Here is a 17,761-nt window from a genome sequence, read left to right on the forward strand (position 1 = left end):
AGGCTTTGAAAACAGAGCTGACATGGAAATTACAACTCACAGGAGGCTGGTGGGAACTTGAGGCCTGGACCCAACCAGGATAACTGCCTGTTAAAACACATATATCGACATTATCCACAGTATTTAAACAAAACTCGGCCTTATTCAAATTTTCAGGATACAGTCCCAAACTACTAAGCATATGAAGAATCAGGAAAATCCCAACTTATGTGGGAAAAAGACAATCAACAGATGCCAATGTAGGCCTGATACAGATGTTGAAATTTTTGGCAAAGACTTAAGAGCAACAATTACAAAATAATCCATGAAGTAAAGGTGGACATGCTTGAAACCAAGGGCAACATAAAAAGTCTCAGCAAAGAAATAGGAAGCATAGGGAGCCAAATGGAAATTCCAGAACAGAAAAATACAATAACTGAAATAAAATCTCAGGGGATGAATTCAATACCAGAAAGAATTTGACACAAGAAAGAGCCAGTGAACTTGAAGACAGATCAATAGAAAGTATCCAATGTGAAAAACAGAGAGAAAAATTATTGTGGGCAGGGGGTAAAGAGACTTGGGGACCTGTGCAGCAATACCAAGAGGTCTAGCATTCATGTCACTGATATTCCAGAGAAGGGGAAGAAAGAATGCAGTGCAGGAAAAAAAAAAATTAAAGAAATAATGAGGCCAGGCACGATGGCACACACCTGCAGTCCCAGCCCTTTGGGAGGCTGAGGCAAGCAGATCACTTGAGCTCAGGAGTTGAAGGCCAGCCTGGGCAACATGACGAGACCCTGTCTTTACAAAAATACAAAAATTAGCTAGGCATGGTAGTAAATCCCAGCTGTAATCCCAGCTACTCTGGTGGCTGAGATGAGAGGATTGCTTGAGACTGGGAGGTCAAGGCTGCAGTGAGTCATGCTGTGCCACTGCACTCCAGCCTGTGTGACAAAGTGAGACCCTGCCTCAAAAAAAAAAAAAAAAAAAGGAAGAATGACTGAAAGACCCCCAAATATGATGGAAAATATAGCCTAAAGATTCAAGAAGCTTTGCAAACCCCTCAGAGGAAACCTCGAAGAATTCCACACCCATATGTATCATAAGCAAAGTGCTGGATATTAAAGACAACAACAATAAAAAACTGAGCCTCTGCTAATCTTGTGACAGACCCAGTAGTGAGCCAGGGTCAAAACGACAAGGTGAGAACGGGCAGAGCCAGCCCGTCCCATAGGAGCCTCTTCCCCTGAGGCCCCCTCCCTGTCAAGACCCAGCTCTCTCTCTACAAGCCCATCTGCTAAATGTCTCTGGCAGCAGACAGCAGGCATGCTGAAATTCAAATCCAGAGCGCCAATCTGCCGCCTCTGCAGCATGACACAGAGGGTAGGCTGGGAGGCAGGGGAGCCAGAAATCAAATCAGCTCTGACAAGAAAAAATGCACTATAATTCAAGCAGGCCCTGATAACTTTTAGGAAGGAATAAAAAATATAAGACAAGAAGGAATAAACACTCAGCTCTGGATTTATCCTCTAAGTTATCTTGATAAGTTGGAAACAGTGGCTAAACAAATTTGAGTTGGAGTTTGTTCTTAAACTGACATCTTTAAATTCACCACATTTTCTGTGTAGGTCAAAATGGCTGAAATGTGAGCGAGACTGAAACACACCAGGGGATGGCTAAGAGAATAAAACGTAATATATTTTAGATTTTTATCATAGGCAGTAAAAAGACAAGCCATATACCTAGAGTGGATCCAGTGAAAGCCGAGGTTTTCACTTGTTTTCATGAGGTAGAAACTATACAGTGTCTGCATACGTAGTAAAGTTTCAGATGTCAAATTACGGGTTTCATTGAGGTAGCACATCAACCTAGAAAGGAGGGACGAGTTTCAGTTTTCTTACGAAAGTAAGTTTATATAAGAATGTTTGGGCCGGGCACGGTGGCTCAGGCCTGTAATCCTAGAGTTTTGGGAGGCTGAGGTGGGAGGGAGGATCACCTAAGGCTAGGAGTTCAAGACCAGCCTGGGCAACAAAGCAAGACCCTCATCTCTATGAAAAGTTACAAAATTAGCCAAGCGTGGTGGTACCTGCCTGTAGTCCCAGCTGCTTGGGAGGCTGAGGTAGGAGGATCGCTTGAGCCCAGGAATTCAAGGGTACAGTGAGCTATGGTCGCACCACTGCACTCCAGCCTGGGCAACAGAAGGACATTTATCGGAAAAAAAAAAAAAAGAAAGTGTGCCTAAGAAAGCAAAGGGAATTTAGAAAAACACTAACCATATTTGTAAGGATTATCTCTCTCTCTGCCTCTTCTTGTCTCTGTCTGTCTCTCTCACACACCCTGCCTCCACATGTATACACACCCTATTCAAAATACATAAGGTTACCTGGACTTTCTGAAACTCAGAATCCTAAAAGTTTAACATCATCTGAATCAACACCAATCTGCTATGTTCATCGACTTACTTCAGTCAGTTACCCTTCCCCCAAACATTTACCAGCCCTGAGACATCAGTGTATTCAGGAGGAAGGTCTGCTGCACCCCTATAAACCCATTTCAAAGATGCTTGGGATCCTGAGTTGCTGTTAAAACCAAAGGGAAATGGGGGTTGGCAGAGGGTGGGGAGGACATAAAAGCCACCAGTTTGCTCCAGTTAATGCTTCTTGCCTTGAAATTTTGTCTGTCGATATTTGTAAACTGTGTTTTTATTTGAGATTTGTATTTTATTGGCATTTTTTTCACTTGATTTTTATTTTATTATATTATTATTTATTTATGTATTTTTTGAGGGGATCCTTGTTCAGGCTAGAGTGCAGTGACATGATCTCAGCTCACTACAACCTCTGCCTCCCAGATTCAAGTGATTCTCCTGCCTCAGCTTCCCGAGTAGCTGGGATTACAGGTGGGTTCTAATTTTTGTATTTTTAGTAGAGATGGAGTTTCACCATGTTGGCCAGGCTGGTCTCAAGCTCCTGACCTCAAATGATCTGCCCACCTCGGCCTCCCAAAGTTCTGGGATTACAGGCGTAAGCCACCACGCCTAGCCTTGATTTTTAACCTATGTTACTTTGAATACTTCATTTGTATACAGCACTTAGTTGATTTAATTTTATAAACTTTTCCCTTCAATAGTTATATTTCTTGATAACTGACACACTTAAGTGCATTTACATTACTTTATTTATACTTTTATTTTGAGGCTTTTCTTTTTATTTTTCCCACCCACCCTCTACATGTTGTCATTCTCAGATTTTCTGTATTTCATCATTTTTAATAAGAGTAATTTAGAAGTTATATATTCTATTTTCATTTTAGAGTAGTCTTCTCTATAAGTAAATAAGCCAGACAGAAAAAAAGTGGGGAGAGGAATGGAGACGAGAACAGGAAAAGGGGGGCTTGAGAGAAAACAGAGGAAAGGGGGGTCTTCCCGCAACACCTGCACAGCAATCTCCATCTTCCCCACAAGAGAACCTGCAACCCAGGGGGTCCACAGGGCTCCCCGAGGTCTCTTTGGTGGCTCTCAACTCACATCAGTCTCAACTTCATTCAAACCAGGGAAAGTGTTTCCTTTCCAGGCTCTAAACCAGAAGTGATTTTTATCACGGAAAAGAATTAAAATGCCTCACCTAGTCAGCAAGTGCAGGAAAACAGAGATCGTGGCAGAAAGAATGCATCCCAGAGGCCACAGAGAGCACCCAAAACACAGAGCAGCAGCATCCCCAGCCACCCCAAAGGCTGACAAAGGGACAGAGGCCACATGTGGCACAGGACATTGATGGGAAGCAAAGCCTTTCTTGGAAACCAGTTGAAGACACTGGATGATGCTTGAATCCTCTCCTCCGAGAGAGGACAAAAGCAAGCAGGACATAAAGTGCTCTGCCATGAGTAGACAGGCCCAGGGGTTGGGTGATGGGGGAGAGCAAAGCCACACACCATTTACCACATGGTTAAAGACTAGCAGTGGTTTCCTCATGAGGCTATCACATCCCACTGAATATGTCATTGGTTGCACATAACCATGCATGTATACATGTATGTATTTCTCAGTTCTCAGCATTCATTCATCCATTAACTCTTTTGTCATTTTCATATTGTTCATGTTTCATACTGACCTATCCTACTCTCTTGCCCTTTGACAGTGATACAGTATTTGGTAGTCTCAGTAAATCCTACCTGACAATTAGAGATAATGCTCTGGTTCCAGGACATTCCTTGCATGATTCTATATTTATAGAACATTTTTCTGTCTGAATGCACTATAAGTTATAGTGGCTGACAAGTTAGGAGAAGCCACATAAAAGCTTCTTTTGAATCTCTGGGAAGCTGCCACCAGGGCAGAACAAGGCAGGCAGAGTCGACTGGATTCCTCTGGAACCAAAAGTATTTCAACCTCAACCCTAAATGGAAGGAAAAATCCACGGTCTTTATTATGAAGTGGACTTTTTCAGGGACATGAAGAATTGCTGAAGGAAGCAGACCTTTTTGGAAGTCAATCCATTCTGATCGGGTTTGCTGCTGTGGAACTCTCTGGACTCAGGATTCTTTGGTGAATGGGAGCAAGAATCTCCAAGGTTAGAAGCGAAGCTGCCAAAGTGGCAACTGACCTCGGCCCAGGCCCCTCTCCCCATTTCAGATTGGAAATAACGAGAGTACAGGTGACAAACTGTACAACATAGCACATCTAAGCTGATGAAATCTTGAATATATTTCTTAATTGTATGAGAAATGACTAATATTCCTTTCATTAAAGAAAAACAACCTTCCATCCATAAGTAAAAATTTAAAATGAAAAAAGCAGTTACAGAATCCAAAAGACACAAACAATTTCAAGCTTTAAATTTTACTTGCTTTGTACTTGTAGGGAATCATTGTATTTTTTTTTTTATGAAAAACAATGTTTAAGACTAGGGTTTCACTATATTGCCCAGGCTAGACTTGAACTCCTGGACTCAAGTGATCCTCCTACCTCAGCCTCCCAAGTAGCTGGGCCTACACTGCACCTATTGTACTGGTAGGGGGTCTTTGCATTAAAAGAGACCTTAATAATAATCAAGACTAGCTGCTTCATATTATAATTGAAGAAAATGAAGTTCAGAGAGGTGAAATGACAATGGCAAAGTCACCCAGGTAGGAGGTGACAGTGATGGATTCTGGCCCAGGCCTCTAGGCTGCTGGTCCCATACTTGCTCCACTACCCCATGCTGCCTCCATCCCAGGTCTGTGTTTTATCTTCCCCAAAGCTAGTTGATAATATAGACAAGGCATGCCCAGTAGTATTTCAGAAAGGATTCCCAGGTAAAAACCAAAATGGCTGTCTTGCACTGATAAACTCAGTGCAACAGGTAAGAAATCCATGAAATTCTTTCTCCAGAAGATACAGAACACACTAAAAAGTTCACTAGTGGTTCTGAAAATGTCATGGAGGATGAATCCTTAGTGAGTTAAAAAGGAGGATTAGAATGTGTCAGGGGAAAGGATTTGGGCCTTTCTGATGAGTGGCAGTGGTATATGTAAGTAGAGGCAGGGGCCAGCCCGAGTCCCTGAATGACAGCAACAAGCTGAGACCTTGCCTCTCATCCCTACCAACCCACACTGGCCATGCAGCATAGCAAGAAATAAAAGTTCTTCATTTTAATCCACTGAAATTTGAAATCAAACATCCACGTGAATGTTTGTTACTGCGTCATAACCTAGCCTATCCTGATTCATGCAAGCACCTCTAAAAGGCACTCGATAAAAGATGGTTATCGGCCAGGCACGGTGGCTCATGCCTGTAATCCCAGCACTTTGGGAGGCCGAGGTGGGCGGATCATGAGGTCAGGAGATCGAGACCATCCTGGCTAACGCGGTGAAACCCCATCTCTACTAAAAATACAAAAAATTAGCCAGGCATGGTGGAGGGCGCCTGTAGTCCCAGCTACTTGGAAGGCTGAGGCAGGAGAATGGGTGAACCCAGGAGGCGGGGCTTGCAGTGAGCTGAGATCGCGCCACTGCACTCCATCCTGGGCGACAGAGCAAGACTCCTCCTCAAAAAAAAAAAAAAAAAAAAAAAAAAAGATGGTTATCATTTGCTGGCGAGGTTGCAGAAAAAAGGGAACACTTATACACTGTCGGTGGGAGTGAAAATTAGTTCAACCGTTAGGGAAGGTAGTGTGGTGATGCCTCAAAGAGCTAAAAGTAGAACTAATATTCAACCCAGCAATCGCATTATTGGGTGTGTACCCAGAGGAATATAAATCATTCTACCATAAAGACACATGCAAGTGAATGTTCACCACATCACTATTCACAATAGCAAAGACATGGAATCAACCTAAATACCCATTAGTGACAGATTGGATAAAGAAAATGCGGTACATATACACCATGAAATATTATGCAGCCATAAAACAGAACAAGATCATATCTTTTGCAGGAACATAGATGGAGCTGGAGGCCATTATCCTTAGAAAACTAATGCAGGAACAGAAAACCAAATACTGCATGTTCTCACTTAGAAGTGGGAGCTAAATGATGAGAACTCATAGGCACAAAGGAGGGAAGAGCAGACACTGGGGTCTACTTGAGGGTAGAGGGTTGGAGAAGGGAGAAGAATGGAAAGATAACTATTGGGTACTAGGCTTAATACTTGGGTGATGAAATAATCTGTACAACAAACCCTCGTGATGTGAGTTTACCTATGTAACAAACCTTCACATGTACCCTAGAACCTAAAATAAAAGTTAGAAAAAAAGAATGCACAGAATAATAAAAAAGAGGTGGTTATCATTATGAATGTACCCCTACAGCACTTTCCCAATGCCACACCATCAGAGATTGAATGGTAGGCTGGAACAGACCATTGGTCTTATGCAGACTCTTGGATAGGGAAAGAAAAGTATAACCAAGGACAAGTCAGTGTCAAGATCAGATTCAGGGAAGTGAGGAAGTTCCCAGATAGACCATAAGGAAATTCCAGTTACAAAACAAATCCTGTTGCATCATGACCCTAACATACTTTTCCTCCTGCCCAGAATTCTCCCACTTATTCACTAGTCAGTTCAGATTCCACTTATTCTTCAGACTCTAGTTTTAGTTCCACATATTCCCTCAAATTTCCTAATCCTTCAAGCCTCTACTATGTGCAAAATAGACCATGCAAAGCAGGTGCTTCAGCAATTATTGCTTCAGCAATTATTACTTTTACTTCCCATTTTATACTCAATCAAACATTTGGTATAATCTGTTTCAAGTGTGTCAATCTTGTTTCTCTAACCAGACTACAAGCCCTGTGAAGATGCCATGTGTTCTACTGCTTTTACAGTCCCCCACAGAAATGATTCCAAGGGACATTTTTACACTGATTTAAATGCCAGGGAGGAAAGAACATGATATAATCCTCAGGGCTGAGGACAATTTGTTTTAAAGACTCTGGAAGAAAGTAGGGAAATTCACTAACTGGACTTTATAGTAATACCTTAATCTAGCTAAATATACATACTCTTTCTTTGGGTGGAAATAAATTATTATAAACCCTACATGTCGGCTGGGTGTGGTAGCTCACACCTGTAATCCCAGCACTTTGGGAGGCTGAGGTGGGCGGATCACCTGAGGTCAGGAGTTTGAGACCAACCTGGCTAACATGGGCAAAACCCTATCTCTACTAAAAATACAAAAATTAGCTGGGCGTGATGGTGCATGCCTGTAATACTAGCTACTCAGGAAGCTGAGGCAGGAGAATCGCTTGAGTCCAGGAGGTAGAGGTTGCAGTGAGCCAAGATCACGCCACTGCCCTCCAGCCTGGGCAACAGAGCAAGATTCTGTTTCAAAAAACAAAGCCAAAGCAAAACAACAATAACAAAAACCCCTACATGTCTTTGATTCAGCCTTGTTCAAATTAAAATTAAAACCAGAGATGACAAGTAGTTTAGCAGGAACCCTAAGAAAAACTACAAGGAAGCATTTTTGAGAATTTAAAACACTTCATTAAAAATTAGCATTTGTTTTAATAGATTAAAAAGTTAAGTATTTACATACCAGTTATCATAAACTTTAAGCTAAATCTGCATAAGTTCTCTACTTGAAATCATTAAGGTTAGGTTTTGTCCAAATCGTTTAACAGAACTGAGCTAATTAGTCTATAATATTGAAAGTTAGCTTTCATAATTCCAAAGACTGTTTGTATGTAACCTTGCAACTATCAATATTTGTTACTGCAAATTTTATTGGTTAAATGCAGAAAAAGTAGTTGGTAAAGGTGAAGATGAAAACAGTGTTTGTCATGGGAGGTTGATCCCACAGAGATGACCTCCCAGAGATAACCTCCTGGTCATAACTGTTCTGGTCTACTTCTAATCATTCATCCTGGATAGTGATGTTGTGCAGATTCTCTTAAAGTTAAGTAAGTGCATTCCTCCTTACAGGAATTTATTTTACAAGTAAAATAAAGTAGCTTCAGTGTACCTTAAAACATGGTGCCACAACTTTAATTTTCTTCAACACATATTGCAGTAGAAGCACTCTTAATCTGTCTCTACAAAACCAACTCAGAATTTTCCCTATCTGTGTACTCCTGCTGCTAACAGCTTGGTTCTTTCTCCCCCTAGGAGTCATTTGGCTTGCTCCCAAACCAGTTTCTATCAGTTGTACAAGTTATTGAAATGACATAATTTAATTGAAAATTAGGTAAACCAATGAAATGTGTGCATAGAAAGAAAATGAGTTCTCTTTCCTATGAAAAAACAAGTCAATAAAGGCTAGGTGCCATTTCTAAATACTGTGCATTAGGTATGGGTGAGGTAACTGCAAAAAAGAATAACAAAACCACTAAAATCTGGAGGTGTTCTGCACTTAGACTATTTTACAAGTGTCAAATTCTTGTTCCACTTTGAAGCAACCAAAACTGGGAAGGGTGGGTGATATAGTATAGATGGCTTTGTGCAAGAAAGATCAGAACTCCAGCCAGGGGCAATACACACAACAAAAGATTGGCAAACAAATGTACATGTATATGTTTTCAGTTAAAATAGATGGTCTATGTATATGTTTTTGTGATTCACTGTTTCAATCATATTTTATTGTATATAACTGACCAATTACTACAGATTGGTGACTTTGGATATGGGGCTTCTACTCAACTTGTCAATTAAACGATTGTAGAGATGACACAGTGTATAGATAGAGACAGTGCCATGTTATCAATTAACTTAGAAGATGCCAGAGTAATGTTGGTGCCTAGCTGGAGGAATATGAACATAAACCAGGATGTGGACAAGGTTGAAGAGATGACCCATAACTTCCTTTATATTTATTTTCTCAAGAAGCTGTGAATTTTCCCACCTTTAAAGACTGTTTTAGCATTCATCATTTTAACAGCATAGAACAAGCACTTATTTACAAATGAAACAACACAAAAATCAATAGAAAGGACGAACCACTGGCTACTGTCCTGAAAAGAAAACACAACTCTTCTTCAAGGTCTAACTTAAGGAGTCCAAGGCGCTCACACATCTGGCACAACAAGGATGGAGCTAGGCCAGGCCTGGGGTGCTGAGGGGCAGGGGCATGGGGGTGGAGAGGAGGGGTCCTGACTCTAGGGGCTGTTGTCCAGGACAGTAGGTCCACCTCCTGAGGGTTCAGCCCAGACAGCAGTGAAGTGATTCCTGGAGAGAGAAGCCCATCACACTGGGGCAGCTCTCAGTTAAAGATGAACACCAGTTACTGAACTCTCTATCCCAAGTTTAGAAATCAACCATCACAACCATCCCTGGCCATGTCTTAACCTGGCACTCATGCCTCCCTGCCAGAGTGGTCCATCACAGGAGCCCTGGGCTAGGGGAGAGCTAGGTATCTGTAATCTGAAAACTCCTATGGCCAATTCTGACCCACTCTTCATGAGCGACCTTCATGAGAATCATGAATCTGCTGAAATCAACTGCAAATGAATGTGCATGTGTGTAAATGTTCAGTATTCTGGAGCACTTGTCTACAGCTTCCATCAAATTGTTTTCATCAAAATTTTGTAACTCAAAAGCATGGAGAACCACTGTTCTGAACTCAGTTCAAGTCTTCACCGTCCTGGTTATCTCCACAGTATGGAGGAAATCTGCGATGAGGCTGAACACAGCATTCCCCCGTTCACAGCCTTCCTGCTGTACGTTCTCTCTCTATTTTTTTTTCCAGACTCCAATCTGTTCCTCTTTCTTTACTTCTATTTTTACATTGAAAAGTTTGGGTTTCAAAATAACTATAACCTAAGAATTCCTCAGATAAAAGACACAGAAAAGTAAATTTCCAATTTCCCTTACCCTACTTCTCACATTCCTGTATGGTTTTATTATTAAAAACTTTTTTTCAAAAAAATGAAGGGCACTTTATGTCTGTTTTTCCTATTAAGTTAATGGCTTGAACAAATATACACGTATTTATTTTAATCGTCAGCATCATGGCTTACCTACATTTTTAAAATAACAAATTATACATATAGATAGCACTCTTTTCTCCCATGTCTTGTCTCAACACATGACCATAGCAAGAAAGGATACAATGTTGTACATGTTAAACAGGCTCCAATCTGTGCTGGTAGTTTGGTTTTATAAATAAGAACATTCCCTGTCCAGGAATAAGGCCCAGGCATTTGGATTTTCCAAAACAACTGTCTGTAACCAGGGTATCCAAATAAATTCAAGCATTTCAATTTCAAAACTGATGTAGCTATCTGCTCCTGATGGAGGTTCCTCTAAGTGCACATTAGTTAAATAAGCCATTTTCTGCTATTTCTGAGCAAAATGAATATTCACTATTCAAAAGGACATGCCCTATCATAATTATATAACCAGTTCAAATTTGTTTTTAAGAAATGTAGGACATACTTGAAATCCTAACCGACAAAATTGCTGAAATTAAGCTTTAAGATATATTCATTCATTTGGAAAATGTCTAAGAAGCCTTAATATCAAACCTAAAATGTATAGTAATCAACATATTTTTCTGAGATCCAGATTTCAGCATAGAGGCAGTCTCAGTACGAGCAGAAAGAACATGAAATCTGACCTCATCTGACCTGGATTATAATCGCAATTTATCTCAATCCAGTAATTTAACCAGATTCCTTCTTGGTGGAATGGAAATAACGTCCATCTCACTCATAAGGCTATGATGAGAATCACTTGGGATAACAACAGAGCAAGCCTTTGTAAGCTGGGAAGAGCTGTCTAAAAGCAAGGTACTGTAACTGCTGTTCCCTTTTTAACTCAAAAGCCCTCCAAAATGCATAGGATGCTTCTTGCACACAAGTTATTAGAATGAGGTGACAACAGTCATCTGGGTGAGAATGAAGGTGAGAAAGAAGGGCCAAGGTAGTTGAAATCCTTAGCAGAACAAGCGCTCCCTTGTATAAGAGGTGCAATGGGCTCACAGCTTCCTGGCTACATCTTTTGAAAACCCCCTGGTGGTCAGTGTCAGTGCTTTGTGCAAACAGCGAATGCACTAGGAGGTCAGCAAGCTCACAGTGATGGCAGCTTGAGGCTCTCTCTGCTCTGGCAAACAGCAAGCTCCTATGTTTCTAATGCAGGGCTGTGTGTATCCGATTCTGCAATGCGTCTGCCATGCCTGGGGAGCTGTTGGGAGAGGGAGCACCATGAAGTTCACCAGCAGCCAGAAGAAGATTCCTGAGAGGCCAAGCCAGGTGCTACCTCGAGAGGCCAGCATGCGGGTTCCACATTTTTGCTGAAGACGCCTGTGCCCACAAGTGAGTACCATCAGGCTGAGGTCCCAGGGTACACTCTCAGTTCATTTCTCTTTATCTGAACCGAGAATATCATGTACTTTCACACCTGTCATGCATTCCATGGGCTTCTGAGCATTTTTGAAAAACGGAGATATGATTCACATGCCACAAAATTTACTATTTTAAATTTACCATTTCACTGTGGTTTTTAGTATATATACAGCTTGTGCAACTGACACCATTATCTAATTCCAGAATACTTTCATCACCCCAAAAACAAACTCCGTTCCTAGTAGCAGTTGCTTCCCATTCCCCTCTACCCCCAGCCTCTGGCAACCACTAATCTACTTTCTGTCTCTCTAGATTTGCCTATTCTGGACATTTCATTAAAAAGTGAGTAATGCAATATGTGGCCTTTTGTGACTGCTTTTACTTAGCATTAGGTTTCAAGGTCCATCCATGTTGTAGCATGTATCTGTGCTTCATTCTTTTTATAGCTGAATAAGTCTCCCCTGTATGAGTATACCACATCTTGTGTACCCATTCATCAGCTGATAGGCATTTGGATGGTTTCCAACTTTTGGCTACTATGGATAATGACCCTATGAATAATCATGGGCAAGTTTTGTGTAAACATGTTTTCAGTTATCTTAGGTATATACCTGGAATGCAATTGCTGGGCCATTTCTGGGCACTTTTGAACCCTAAAGTTTATGTCATCACCCTCCGTGTACCCACTTCCATGGCAGACAGAAATAAATATAGTTCATCAGGAACCCCAAAAGCCAAAGGAGAAAATGAAGACAGGTAGAAAGGGAAAAAGGGGTTCCGCATGAAGCAATATGTTGCTGCTCTCAAAGTACCACTAATAATATATTTCCCCTGTACCATAACACAGCAGTAGCCATAGCTAGGATGAGGCGACCAGCACTGGGCCTAAGTTGGCACAATCTTCTTAATAATAAGAACAATGAACATATAATGAGTACTTCCTATGGACAAGGCACTGTGCTGAGCACATTTTATGGATTGTCTAATAGTGGAGAGGAAAGGAGAAACAGGATTATTGAAAACAAACACTCACTGCAGCGAATTCTGCCTTCTGCCAGAGTGGCATAATTCATGTCTAGGACAGGCCTGGAAGGAAAGGGGAAAACAGAGGAAGCTAAATTGCCTGAGGAAAAAAATGACATTTATTTGCTAGAGTCAGGTAGGGAGTAGGGGTGTTGAAGGCTTGAAAATGGAAAAGGGATTGATGTGTAGATAAGAGAAGGCAGGAACAATGGAGCAGGGGCCTAAGAAGAAAATACAGCCTGTAAGAAATTCCAATGGCCAAGAAAACTTTAATCAGTTTTAGTTGATTTCTGTTTTGAACCACGTTGATATTTTCTCTCTTTTCCCTGAGACCTTCAGTAAGGCCTGTGTTGGTGTCACTCTGGAAGATTAGAGAAGTGGGCAGTGCAGAGCAAAGAGGAGACAGCAGTGGCCAGAGGTGAAACACTGAGGTAGCAGCAGAAATTCAAAGAAAGATGACCAGGAAAGGTAAGCCCCATTATTATCAGAATATTGGAGGGAAGAAAAGGTACTGAACTTATAGTACATGGCTCAAGCCATTTTAAATATTAGGGGAAAGGGTGACCCCAGAAGCTGGAAGAGATGAGATCACCTGACCTTCATACTGTAATCTGCCCAACAATGCAATGGTTATGTTATAAAGGTGGGTAACAGGGGGTAGGAGGCAAATCCAAGATTTACCACTTTAATGTTCACTGCATGACAATGGACTCATGACCTTCGAGAGTTTGCGGTGCCATTCCCATAAATGGTCAGAAAGTCCCAAAACATTCTCAGTGCCCTGTGGAAGTCAAGGACTGTTCTCATGCTGCAGATGAAAAAAACTCTAGCACGAGAGTCTCCTGGACATGACTGGGTCCACTGAAGTTTTTCTCACCCACCCTCCTGCAACAGTCACAGCTAAGGGCCCTGAGGCCACTTCTGTAGCAGGGGTTGACAAAAATTTTATGAAAAAAGCCACACAGTAAATACTTTAAACTTTGTGAGCCAAGAAGCAAAATTAAGAATATTATTAATAAATAGGTACTTATATAAAAAGATAAATTTCTACAACTTTTACTGATGAAATTAAAAAAATAATAATTGTGCACAAATTTTAGTAATACAGATCTGTTAATGAGAAGAATGAAATTTACTGATAGCATTTTTTTCCATTGGGGTATATACCTGGAATGTATATACCCCAAGTTAGTGTTTCCCAAGCAATGGGGAAAGGACTCTCTATTCAATAAATGTTGTGGCATAACTGGCTAGCCATATACAGAAGACTGAAACTAGGCCCCTTCCTTGTACCATACACAAAAATCAACTAAAGATGGATTAAAGCCTTAAATGTAAATCCTATAACTATAAAAACTCTGGAAGACAGTCTAGGCAATACTATCTTGGACATAGGAACGAGCAAAGACTTCATGACAAAGATGCCAAAAGCAAACGCAACAAAAGCAAAAATTGACAAATGGGATCTAGTTAAACTTAAGAGCTTCTGCATAGCAAAAGAAACTATCAACAGAGTTAGCAAACAACCTGTAGAGGATGGGAGAAAATGCCTGCAAACCATGCATCTGACATAGGTCTAATATCCAGCATCTATAAGGAACTTACATTTTAAGAAAAAAACAGCCCCATTAAAAAGTGGGCAAAGGTCATGAACAGACACTTCTCTAAAGAAGATTTACATGCAGCCAGCAAGCATATGAAAAAAAAAAAAGCTCAATATTACGGATCAGTAGAGAAATGTAAATCAAAACCACAATGAGATACCATCTCACACCAGTAAGAAGGCTATTATTAAAAAGTCAAAAAGTAACAGATGCTGGCAAGGTTATGGAGAAAAGGGAACATTTATACACGGTTGGTGGGAGTGTAAATTAGTTCAACCATTGTGAAAAGCAGTGTGGCGATTCCTCAAAGAGCTAAAAGCAGAACTACCATTCGACGCAGCAAAACCATTATTGGGTATGTACCCAGAGGAATATAAATCATTCTACCATAAAGACACGTGCACGTGAATGTTCATTGCAGCCCTATTCACAATAGCAAAGACATGGAATCAACCTAAATGCCCATCAGTGATAGACTGGATAAAGTAAATGTGGTACCTATACACCATGGACTATTGGGCAGCCATAAAAAAGAATGAGATCATGTCTTTTGCAGGAACATGGATGGAGCTGGAGGCCATTACCCTTAGCAAACTAATACAGGAACAGAAAACCAAATACCGTATATTCTCACTTGTAAATAGGAGCTAATGATGAAAACTCATAGACACAAAGAAGAGAACAATAGACACTGACTGGGACCTACTTGAGGGTGGAGGGTGGGAGGAGGGAGAGGAGCAGAAAAAATAACTATTCAGTACCAGGCTTAGTACCTGGGTGTCGAAATAATCTGTACAACAAGCCCCCACGACACAAGTTTACCTATATAACAAACCTGCACATGTACCCCTGAACCTGAAACGAAAGTTATAAACAGAACAAAAAACAAAGTTAGTTTTTCCTAACATCAAACTGATTACAAATGTTCATCTGTAGAAACCATTCTTAGCTTATGGGCCATACATAAGCTACATGTGGTTTTCAGCTTCTGTTCTGCAGCCACTGTTACCTGAAGCAAAGTGAATGCTGGGTTATCTGTGTAAAGAGTCTGTAATGCAATACCCTGATTCAGCAATCAGACACCTCAAATGGACTTTGAAGTAGCGCTTGAAAGATCCAGCTGTTCCTCAAACCCGTCAGTCTATATCCAGTGATAGAAACAACCATTCTTTCAGCCAGTATTTCCTGAGAACCTACTATGTGCCAGAACTATCATAGTCACTGGGGATATCACAGTGAGTAAGACAGATGAGCTCCCTGCTTTCATGGGGGATGAGACTGCAAACAAAAGTTAAAGCAAGAAAAAATTGTCAGAGAGCGGTAATGCTATGGAGAAAATAAGAGACTATATTGGAGGAGTAGGGATAGTGAGCTACTTCCGGTGACACAGTGTAATAAGCAGTTCCTTTGTCCCTAAATTATTCTCTCTTTTTTTTTTTCAGTTTAATTTTTTTTAATTTTATTATTATTATACTTTAAGTTTTAGGGTACATGTGCATAATGTGCAGGTTAGTTACATATGTATACATGTGCCATGCTGGTGTGCTGCACCCATTAACTCGTCATTTAGCATTAGGTATATCTCCTAAAGCTATCCCTCCCCCCTCCCCCTACCCCACAACAGTCCCCAGAGTGTGATGTTCCCCTTCCTGTGTCCATGTTTTTTTTTTTGTTTTTTTTTTTTTTGAGATGGAGTCTCACTCTGTCACCCAGCAGGCTGGAGGGCAATGGCACGATTTTGGCTCACTGCAACCTTCACCTCCCGGGTTCAAGCGATTCTCCTGCCTCAGCCTCCCAAGTAGCTGGGATTACAGGCATGTGCCATCACGCCCAGCTAATTTTTGTATATTTAGTAGAGACAGAGTTTCACTATGTTGGTCAGGCTGGCCTCGAACTCCTGACCCCAAGTGATCCACCCACCTCAGCCTCCCAAAGTGCTGGGATTACAGGCGTGAGTCAGCACACATGGTCATCAATCCTTTTTTTCAATCAGACATTTGTATTTTTTCCAGTATGATGGAGGTGAAATAGAAATCTCACTGTGTTTTGATTTTCTTCCCCTTATTAATCATCGTTATATGTAAATATATATATTTTTTGACCTTTCAGGTTTCCTCTTCTATTAATCCCTGACTGATTTCTTGTTTATTTTTCTGTTCAGTTTTCTTTTTCACTTTGATGGCGTTCTTTTAAAATTTTGGATATTGATCCTTTATTGGTGCTATACATTGCAGATATCCTTGCCCAGACTATGACTTGTCTTTTAACTTTGTAGTGCCTCTTGTTTACAAGATTTTAATTTTTATCTGGTAAAGAATCCACTGTATATGAGAATTGGTTGTTAGCTCCCTTCTCAGCAGGCAAATATAGAAAAAAGCATGGATTTTAAGTATAAACCTTCACTTCATCCCTTATAGCTGTGTCTTGCCCAAATTTATTAAAGTGTTGAGCCGTGACTTCCCTGTCTGCAAAATGAGAACAATTCCTACCTCACGGTTTTGTTTTGAGAATTAAATGAAAAAATATATGCAACTCTCCTAGTACAGTAGGCCCCTCCTACCCCACTCTTAAATTATAAGCTGCTTGAAGGAATTATATTCCACATAAAACCATGTGCAACACTGATACTTAGACTTTATTGTGTTGACTGAGTTTATCTTTAAAATGCATATAAAGTATCAAGTATAATAATATGCACTTAATTGACTAAAATGTGGAAGACAAGACCAGAAAAACAATTTAGCAATTAGCTTTTTAACCCACAATTGCCCCAACTGGCCTCTCTTGAACTAAAGAGGTAACAGAGTGGTAGTAAGTGACCCAGTTAATAGGAAATTTGTAAACATTCTTTTGAGGGAAAATGGTATTTCAAAAGCCTGAAATCCCATTTATACTGTCAATCCTACTATGGACCAAAATCATTGAACTGCATGTTGTAAAAAATATTTGTAATTAGTTTTGAAAGGAAAAAAAATCACAAACTAATGTGAACAATAAGCCTTAACAATTTCATAATAAATGAGTTATATGGGGAATACATTTATAATACAAACACTAACAAAAGTGTACTAGTTATGGCTAGCTTTTATTTCAGATTAAAAAGAAAAATTCCAACTCCTCTGATCCCTGAGCATATTATATATGCATTACATTTCAAGAATAATAAAATAAATATTTAAAATTGCAATGAATATTGGGCTTTACCCACCACAAGCACACACATCTATACATTTTTGTTACTCACAGGCCAGTGCCCCAGCTGGAAACACAAGGCTGAACATAGACCATATTCATTGACTGAACTCTTTCCATGTGAACACCTGCAAGGTGCTTTCACCTACCTGCTCTCATTTCATCTTCACAACAACCCTGTGAGTTAAATATTAGTAACTTTTTT

The 17,761-nt window shown here is 40.4% G+C and overlaps 1 protein-coding gene across 5 annotated transcripts in view; it reads right to left on the minus strand.

Moving 5' to 3' along the window:
- METTL24 (methyltransferase like 24) overlaps window positions 1-17,761 on the minus strand; it is a 133,661-nt gene that overhangs the window by 105,814 nt on the left and 10,086 nt on the right. The window contains exon 1 of one of the 5 annotated variants that reach the window (XM_054558003.2): window positions 1,725-2,118. The exons of the other annotated variants lie outside the window; for them this stretch is intronic. The gene's annotated coding sequence lies outside the window, so the exon portion shown is untranslated. Of the gene's footprint in view, window positions 1-1,724; window positions 2,119-17,761 lie in introns of those variants that run through there. 5 annotated transcript variants of the gene reach the window in all.

The sequence above is a fragment of the Pongo abelii genome, chromosome 5 (assembly GCF_028885655.2).
Source record: "Pongo abelii isolate AG06213 chromosome 5, NHGRI_mPonAbe1-v2.0_pri, whole genome shotgun sequence".
Taxonomy (NCBI): Eukaryota; Metazoa; Chordata; class Mammalia; order Primates; family Hominidae; genus Pongo; species Pongo abelii.